This window comes from Saccopteryx bilineata, chromosome 5 (assembly GCF_036850765.1).
Source record: "Saccopteryx bilineata isolate mSacBil1 chromosome 5, mSacBil1_pri_phased_curated, whole genome shotgun sequence".
NCBI classification, from domain to species: Eukaryota; Metazoa; Chordata; class Mammalia; order Chiroptera; family Emballonuridae; genus Saccopteryx; species Saccopteryx bilineata.
The window spans coordinates 17,307,112-17,315,754 of NC_089494.1; positions in this window are offsets into that span (position 1 = coordinate 17,307,112).

An 8,643-nucleotide genomic window follows, 5' to 3' on the forward strand; every position below is an offset into this window, starting at 1 on the left:
AATACTTCAGGAAAATGTAAACAGCAAGAAAAGCTAAGGTAGCAGTACTTATACCAGATAAAATACACTTTAAAATAAAAACTATATAACAAGAAACAAAGAAGGACTCAGCAATTCCACTTCTGGATATTTATCTGAGGAAACCCAAAACACTAATTTGAAAAGACATATGCATTCATATGTTCATTGCAAAATTATTTATAATAGCCAAGGTATAGGCAAACTACATGACAATTGATAGATGAATAGATAAAGAAGAAGTGGTGCCCATATACAATAGAATATGACTCAGCCATAAAAAAGAATGACATCGTACATCTGCCACAACATGGATGGACCTAGAGAGTACTGTACTGAGTGAAATAAGTCAAACAGGAAAAGACAAATGCAATATTATTTCACTTATATGTGGAACCTGAAAAACAAAATAAATAAACAAGCAGAATAGAAACACTCATAGATACAGAGAACATTTTGATGGTTCCCAGATGGGAAGGGGTGCGGGAGGAGGATGAAAATGGTGAAGAGATTAAGAAGTACAAGTTGATAGTTACAGAATAGTTATGGGGGTGTAAGTCCAGCCCAGGGAATATAGTCAATATTGTAATAACTATGTATGTTGTCAGGTGGGTATCAGATTTATCGGGATGATTACTTCATACATAAGTTATATAAACGTCGAATCACTGAGTTGTACAAGTAGAATGAATATAATATTGTATGTCAACTGTAACTAAAAATAAAAAATTTTTAAAAATAAATCTCAAGGAACTCACCAATGTATTGTCCTTAGGGCCCCAGGGTCCCTAGCTGGTCTGCGTTCTTCCCTTCTCCTTTCAGGGTCTTCTTGTGTTTCTCTTATATATAATGTCCAGAGTTTATTTGTTTTTTAAATCTTGGGAGCACGTTTATTAAAGCTGGGGACAGTGAAACAAGGAAGGGCCTAAAATAGAAGCAGCAACAGGAGAACCTAGGTGGGGCTGCCTTGGCCTTCTAGAAGCCTTATGGGGGGAAAAAATGAGTGAAGAAAAGGGGGCCTTGGATACAGGCTCAGAGGGTGAGCCCAGGACGAGCTGCCACTACCCGCTGCTCCCCCAGCTGCAAGGCTCGTGAGGACCCTTAATGTTTAAGAGATGTGTAACTGTAGGGTGAAGGTGGGAGCAGAAGAGGTGTGGGCGTGCTCCTGGGAGGGAGGGCACACTAAGTGCAGGGTTCTCAGTTGTACTTTGTAGGAGGAATAGGGAGAAGTATACCTACTATAACTTACATTTCAATAACGGTTGTTTAATAATGGACTCTTGTAAGCTGGCTGCAACGCACCACAGCTATGAGTCTCAGAGGGAGTCAAAGCCCAGCTCCCATCACGGAAGCTTAAATGCCACATACTCTTCTCAGTCTTCCCTGCACGTTGGGCACAAGTGCATTGAGTTACCCGGTCAGACACATGCACCTGAGATCTGGACCGGGTGCCAGCAGTGCAGAGAAGCAGGGGAGTGGAGACTCCTTCTGGCGGCCGTTCCAGGGGCAGTGTGGCAGCAACATCACGTCACTCTCCACCACCAGGGACTCGAACCGTATCATGTCATGCTCACTGGTGAGAGCAGTGTTCTCTCCAAACGTTTTCTACGCCACATCTTTGACCATAATTCTGGCCTATACTGCTTCTGAACTGGATTTTCCCATTGGTTCTGTGAGTGACTCTTTCACAGCGCTGTTAAACTGCTTAAATTGTACTTACATTGGCCAGAGAGGGCCTTCTGTCAGATGCAAGTGAGAAGTCTGACTCTCAGACCCCTCTGGGACACAAAAACCTCAGGCTCTACCACACAACATCCCTATTTTTTCTCAGGGGAGAGGATTTGAGGAATAACTTAGAGCAACCAGAACAGTGGAAGTCCTCGTAGAAGGACTTGCTGAGAGGGGCTGCTAGGAGCCCAAAGCCATCACAATTCAACCTGCTGTCTTCGTCGCCAAATACCCTTGTCAGCTATCCTGATCCCCCACGTGGCTGGCATAGGCTGAATTCTACTCTCTCCCCATGAGATGAGCAATCTGACACCGGGCAGAATACACTCCCTAGCTCGACCTTGGGCATGACACGATGCCGACGACACTGAGACCTTATTCTCCCATTCTCCACCTCTCACTCACCCTCCGGCCTCCCGCACCACTGAAGAACCACTCGTTGGTTACACGGAAAGCTTTCACATCCTCAAGGGGGGGCTTTTGTGGGCAGAAGAGGCCACTCGTAGCTTTACATGGGTTTTGAACATTAGTATTTGATTTATTAAATGAATAGTTTCAGAAATTTATGGCTCTTCCTTAAGCTTTTAAAATCAGATTAGGAATCTTATTATCCTATTTGTAAGTCTAGCAAATATTAACAATTACTTTGAGAGGGCTTTTGATTAATGTTCAGTCCCATTTAAACACTTAGTTAATTAAACCTCTTTAACATTTTAAGCAGCATGAATAAACTTAATATATTCAATTCCTTTGGAAGTACTTCATCTGACTGAGGAACCTTCCCAAGTACTAAAGTAACTCTTGTAATTTAAAAAAATTAAGCATACAGAAAAAAAACAAAAAAAAAAAAACAGTGAGGCTAGAATTCCCTTAAATTTCCAATCTGTATGTAAACTTAGAAATATTTCAACTTAAAAATCACAAATCTCTGGCCCTGGCCGGTTGGCTCAGCAGTAGAGCATTGGCCTGGCATGCAGGGGACCCAGGTTCGATTCCCGGCCAGGGCACATAGGAGAAGCGCCCATTTGCTTCTCCACTCCCCCCCCTTCCTCTCTGTCTCTCTCTTCCCCTCCCGCAGCCAAGGCTCCATTGGAGCAAAGATGGCCTGGGCGCTGGGGATGGCTCCTTGGTCTCTGCCCCAGGCGCTGGAGTGGCTCTGGTCATGGCAGAGCAACGCCCTGGAGGGGCAGAGCTTCGCCCCTGGTGGGCGTGCCGGGTGGATCCCGGTTGGGCGCATGCGGGAGTCTGTCTGACTGTCTCTCCCCGTTTCCAGCTTCAGAAAAATACAAAAAAAAAAAAAAATCACAAATCTCAATCAATGATTCAAGTACAATCATAGAAGCAGAATGTTGGCCCTGGCCAGTTTGCTCAGTGGATAGAGCATCAGCCAGCATGAGGAAGTGCCGGGTTTGATCCCCTATCAAGGCACACAGAAGAAGCAACCATCTGCTTCTCTTCTCCTCCCTCTCCCTCTTCTCTCTCTCTCCTCCTCACAGCCAGTGGCTTGATTGGTTCGAGTGTCGGCCCCAGACAGAGGTCTACAGGTGGATCCCGGTTGGTTATGGAGCATGAGGTAGTCTACCTCCTCTCCTTCCACTTAAAAAAAAAAAAAAAAAAAAAAAAGAGTGGTCTATTATTCTAATAATCAAATTCTCTTTAAAATTTCACATATATAATGTATCATTGTCATATACTGAATACTTATCTCTCCTCCCCCCAAAATTTGTATGTTGAAATCCTAACCCACAATGTGATGGTATTTAGGAAATGGAGCCTTTGGGAGGTAATTAGGTCATGAGGGTGGAGGCCCCATGAATCGGATTAGTACCCTTATGAAAGAGAACACGGAGAGTTCCCTTGCCCCTTCCACCATGAGGACACAATGAGAAGATAGACATCCATCTATGAACTAGGAAGCAGGTCCTCACCAGACACTAAATCTGCACCACTTTGATCTTGGACTTCCCATCAAGAACTTGTTTATAAGCCACCCAATCTATAGTATCTTTTGTCACAGCAGCCTGAACAGGCTAAGACAATAATATATGCACAATTTTTGTTGTTTTTTTTTTTAGAGACAGAGAGTCAGAGAGAGGAATAGATAGGGACAGACAGACAGGAATGGAGAGAGATGAGAAGCATCAATCATCAGTTTTTCGTTGTGACACCTTAGTTGTTCATTGATTGCTTTCTCATATGTGCCTTGAACGGGGGGCTACAGCAGACCGAGTAACCCCTTGCTCGAGCCAGCGATCTTGGGTCCAATTTGGTGAGCTTTGCTCAAACCAGAAGAGCCCGCGCTCAAACTGGCAACCTCGGGGTCTCGAACCTGAGTCCTCGGCATCCCAGTCCAACGCTCTATCCACTGCGCCACCGCCTGGTCAGGCCACAAATTCTTTTAACTTGAAAAGACAGATGCTCCTCAACTTACAATGGGTTATCCCTATAAACCCATTGTAATTGGAAAATATCATAGGTCTAAATGCAATTAGTACTACACTGCAGAGTATCAGTTTTTACCCTTGTAACTGCCTGCCTGAGACGGAGTGGGACTCCCTGCCACTGGCCACCATCACAAAAGTATCCTACAGCAAGCATATCCCTAGCCCAGGAACAGATCAAAACTTAAAATTTGAAGAATGGTTTCTACTAAATGTATATCATTTTTGCACCATTATAAAGTCAAGAAATTTTAAGTAAGTCAGGGACCATCTGTTCATAATAAAATATATTTTCAATTTAAAAAAAAACTATAGTTATGATTCCATTAAACATTTGTAAGCTCAATTTCAAATGTCCCCTGGACTACTAAAATGTCTACCCATACGGAAGATGATACACTTCTGAGGATGCTATTCAGTGAGAAATTTTGTGTTGGGACCAACTGGATCCTAACTGGTGACGCTATGGAGCAGTCAAGCCCTATCTCCTGTCTCCAGCGTTCTAACTTAACGGTGGAAGTAGCCACAGAGATTATTAATGATTACTAGTTTTCAAACCAGAGTCCAGTTCATCACACCCATCCAGGGCCCACACCTGGTTTTGCATTCATTTGACCCTTAAGGTATGTAACTATATATTCTTCCACCTAATGCTAAAGAATCCTGCATTCTTTTCATACGCTTCTGATTTCTTGGGGCTGCACAGTTCTTATGGATAATAAACTTTGACCTAATTGAATTCTGTTCAGCTCTTGGAGCTTTGTCTGATTATTCGACCACGACTCCCAAAGTCGTTCTCCAAGGTCATTGCTCAGATCCTCGCCCTACTTCACCCCCTAGGGTCCCTGAGTTCCTAAATCTCCTGGGAAAGGAAAAAAGAGGCTCCTCCGAGATTTCTGTGCCCTTCCACCTAGGAAGCCAGGGCAAAGGTTCCAAACCCTGGTAACGTCACCCAGAGACGGTCGGCACTACAGCCTCCTGCTCTCCGCCCTTCTGGGAGCAGGCCCTGCAATGGTCAAGGTCTGTTGGAAGAACCCTGTCTGCATAAAAGGCACTGGAAGCAAACTCCTAATCTCCACAAAGGATGAGGGGCCATTGCCAAGGTCACCAGCCAGTGGTAGAATCCAGGACTCCCAACTCCAGCCTGTGTTCTGGCCACTCAACCACAGGCTGTCAGTGAAGGTCAGGTCAGCAGAGCCAGAAGAGAGCTCATGGATCACAGCCCCAACCAACCAGCCCAAACGTCACAGTGTGTTACATACAGCCCTTTAGTTGCTTGGTAAACAGGATAGAAACGGGCATCGTTCTTGCCCTTTCTAAAATAAATATACATACCACGTATTTGTATTTCCATATTAAGGAGAAGTGATAATAAGAAATAACTTTCAACTATAGTGGGAAGATGGCGGGGGGGAGGGGGGTCCCAGAAAGCAGAGGCTAGAGGAGAGAAAGTGGGAAAGAAGGGAGGCCAGAGGGGGTCTGTCCTTGGGAAACGTTCTTACAAAAAGCCCTGTACACAATGGGCTCTCTAAAAGCCAAACAAAGTAGCTGCTCTGGTCCCTCCATCATTAGCATTGTGAAGAACCACTGGTGGAACAGGAACCAACAGCTAAGGGAACACGAGGCTTCCGGCTGGCTCGAGTCCCAGTGCCATCTCTCAGGCTCCTCATCCGTCACCAGCTTGTCCCCTAGGGCTCCTGGGACCTCTGAGCGCACTTTGTCTTCCCCACCTGCCACTGTCTGGGCAGCAGCCTGGGACGCAGGATCACCAACATCTCCTGCTCCATCCAGCTGGCTCGGAAAGAAGCCCGCAGTGCCTCTTTGGGTTTGAGGGTACTGTTACTAACAGACACAGAGAAAGTGACAGTGTAATTGAAGCTATCAAAAATAATAAAACATTTCCAGAATTCTTTAAAAGTCCTACTGATATCACTGTTGGCTTTCACTGGATCCTACATGGGACAGCATGCTTGACCTGTTAGCCCTTCCTTCTCTGTCACCTGCTCACCCCTGTGCCCTCCACACAGCCCTAAGACCAGGCACTGGTGTTTTTTGTTAGGGATAGAAAAAGAGCTCAGGCTGAGCCACTCACATCTTACTATGGTCTGGAAAGAGAAGTACCAGTCGTGAGCGTGTGGTGAGAGGCGGGCCATGGTCAGCATGCCGGGGATCCTCAAATCAAAGTCTTGCCTGGGGCCCTGGCAGGTTGGCTCAGTGGTAGAGCGTCAGCCTGGCGTGCAGGAGTCCCGGGTTCGATTCCTGGCCAGAGTACACAGGAGAAGCGCCCATCTGCTTCTCCACCCCCCCCCCTCTCCTTCCTCTCTGTCTCTCTCTTCCCCTCCCGCAGCCAAGCTTCCATTGGAGCAAAGATGGCCCGGGCACTGGGGATGGCTCTATGGCCTCTGCCTCAGGCGCTAGAATGGTTCTGGTTACGACCGAGCAACACCCCAGATGGGCAGAGCATCGCCCCCTGGTGGGCGTGCCAGGTGGATCCCGGTTGGGCGCATGCGGGAGTCTGTCTGACTGCCTCCCCGTTTCCAACTTCAGAAAAATACAAAAAAAAAAGTCTTGCCTGGCACGCTCCTCAGTGCCCCCTTCCCTACCCCCACCACCCCAGTGGCTCCTCACTCCTGCTCCATCTCCAGATCTGCCCTACCTCCTTTCTGCCCTTCACCTCCCCTGGTCCTGGCAGCCCTGGCCCAAGGGTTCCCTGCTCTTCCTCCAGGCCCCCAGATCCAAGTGAAAGTCACCCACCACCCAAGAACAACCCAACAACTGTTTAGTTGGCACTTGATAAACAGTTGCTCAATAAAAAGAAGTCTTTCCAACTAAAGTAGAAATAATCCCAATGGAGGTCTCAAATATTAAATCTTCCCTCTGGAACAGAAACCTGCTGAACATTAGAGTTTGCACTTGGTACAGTGGTGAGTCATGCAAGCAATCGGGTTCTCTCTCAATTACATAATGCATGTATCTGGAAACCAAACTCCTCACTTTGGGTTTCCTACCGGCCGCATTGGATCCCACCCCCTGCTCAGTGCTTGCCCAGCACCTCTTTCTGCTGTTGTCAGAATAGCTTAAGCACCAGCTGTGTGGGCAGCGTTTGGCACAAGTGCCCTTGAGCTCTGTTTTGCCCTTCTACTGCTGCTCAGAATTCCCTTTGAGAGCTCTAAGTGTCAACAGGCATGATCATTGAGTCACCTGATACAAGAAGAGATGTCACACAAGCTGCCAAACAAGACACATCACTGCCAGGTTCTGTGCCCTAAATTAGGAGAGGTCCAGGGCAACCCATCCAGGCAGATGGTCTCTGAGCTCTTCTGAACAGTCAGGAGCTCTCACAGGGGCCTCAGACATCATGAGTGAGCTGAATCCTCAGTATGGGACAGGAAATGCCAGCCGCCCTTTTTGCTCAAAGTAGAAGAACGAGTTAGCATTTCTTTGGGCTTGAACTTGTCCAAAGATAATGAAAGCTCTGGGCAACTGCCCAAGATGTGGCCTTAACCCCACTCAGAAAGCTGCAAGGGGCGGGGCAAGACGGCAGTGGGCTTGGCATCCTCGTCACAGGAAAGGTGCTGTGCCACCTTGCGTTCGCCCACTTCTCAACTTACTTCCAGTCAAAATACCACGGCCTCTCCCCCACCCCTTAGTCCACCAGGGCCGAATGGGGCCTCTCTGATCCCCCTGCCCCCAGTATCTGGAAGAAGGCCTCCATCAGGCTGCCCGCCTCCCAGAAGGATAAGTAAGGTTAGGTCAGTGAAGAGAAAGCTGAGGAAATACAGGGGCTACCATGGCTTTAGGGCAAACTTCAAATGTTCCCAAATGAAATGGTCTCTGATTTCCCAGGCCAGGCCAGTTGCTCGACTATGGGTCTGCTCCCATTATCCCTTGTCTGGCTCTCCCCCACACAGGCCTGGGCCGCACTGACACCCCCTCGCCCATCGCTAACGGTGCCACCTCCAGGAAGCTTTCCGGTCACGGCAACCTCCTCCGTCCTCTCAGGGCCTCCACAGGACCCACCTGGGTAAGGACACTCCGCCCCTAAGCAGGCCCGGCTCAGCATGTTTTGCCCAGCTCTGGCCTCAGGCGCTTAACTGCTGCTGCTCTCTCTTGGGGGGTGGGGATAAAGGCAGGTAGGAATAGCGGTGGTCTTCAAGGCCACCCAACTGGGTGACATGTTCACTAGCCACAGGTTCTGTCTGGTTCTACCATTCACACTGAAATTTTTTCACCTATCACTCAGAGGCCTCAGGGTCTAGTTACACCAGACAACACACCAGCTAGGACCAGGACTCATTACTGTTTCAAAGCCCCCACCTTCTTATTTCTCATTTTCCAGTTGAGGAACGCCCACAGTTCTCAGCTATTCGCCAAGTGGAGATGACTGACACAACCTGTGCCCAATGAAGAGCCAAGTATTCCTGGTTTGGGTTGCCTCTTTCTCTCAAAGGTTCAG